Raw genomic sequence first — 580 nt, 5'->3', positions numbered from 1 at the left:
CGACCGAGACTCGAACTCGGGACCTTTGACTTTCGCGGGCAAGTGCTCTACCAACTGAGCTACCGAAGCACGACTCACGGCCGGTACTCACAGCTTTACTTCTGCCAGTACCTCGTCTCCTACCTTCCAAACTTTACAGAAGCTCTCCTGCGAACCTTGCAGAACTAGCACTCCTGAAAGAAAGGATATTGCGGAGACATGGCTTAGCCACAGCCTGGGGGATGTTTCCAGAATGAGATTTTCACTCTGCAGCGGAGTGTGCGCTGATATGAAACTTCCTGGCAGATTAAAACTGTGTGCCCGACCGAGACTCGAACTCGGGACCTTTGCCTTTCACGGGCAAGTGCTCTACCAACTGAGCTACCGAAGCACGACTCACGGCCGGTACTCACAGCTTTACCTCTGCCAGTACCTCGTCTCCTACCTTCCAAACTTTACAGAAGCTCTCCTGCGAACCTTGCAGAACTAGCACTCCTGAAAGAAAGGATATTGCGGAGACATGGCTTAGCCACAGCTGGGGGATGTTTCCAGAATGAGATTTTCACTCTGCAGCGGAGTGTGCGCTGATATGAAACTTCCT

General features: G+C 52.1%; 1 non-coding gene across 1 annotated transcript; it reads right to left on the bottom strand.

Moving 5' to 3' along the window:
• Positions 1-296: 296 nt before the first annotated feature.
• On the bottom strand, positions 297-371 carry Trnas-uga (transfer RNA serine (anticodon UGA)). The gene has a single exon. It is a non-coding gene; the product is annotated as a tRNA-Ser (tRNA).
• Between the last annotated feature and the right edge of the window lie 209 nt (positions 372-580).

This window comes from Schistocerca nitens, chromosome 3 (genome assembly GCF_023898315.1).
Source record: "Schistocerca nitens isolate TAMUIC-IGC-003100 chromosome 3, iqSchNite1.1, whole genome shotgun sequence".
NCBI classification, from domain to species: Eukaryota; Metazoa; Arthropoda; class Insecta; order Orthoptera; family Acrididae; genus Schistocerca; species Schistocerca nitens.
Note: the sequence above shows the minus strand (reverse complement) of the source record. Positions and strands in the feature narration are given on the sequence as shown.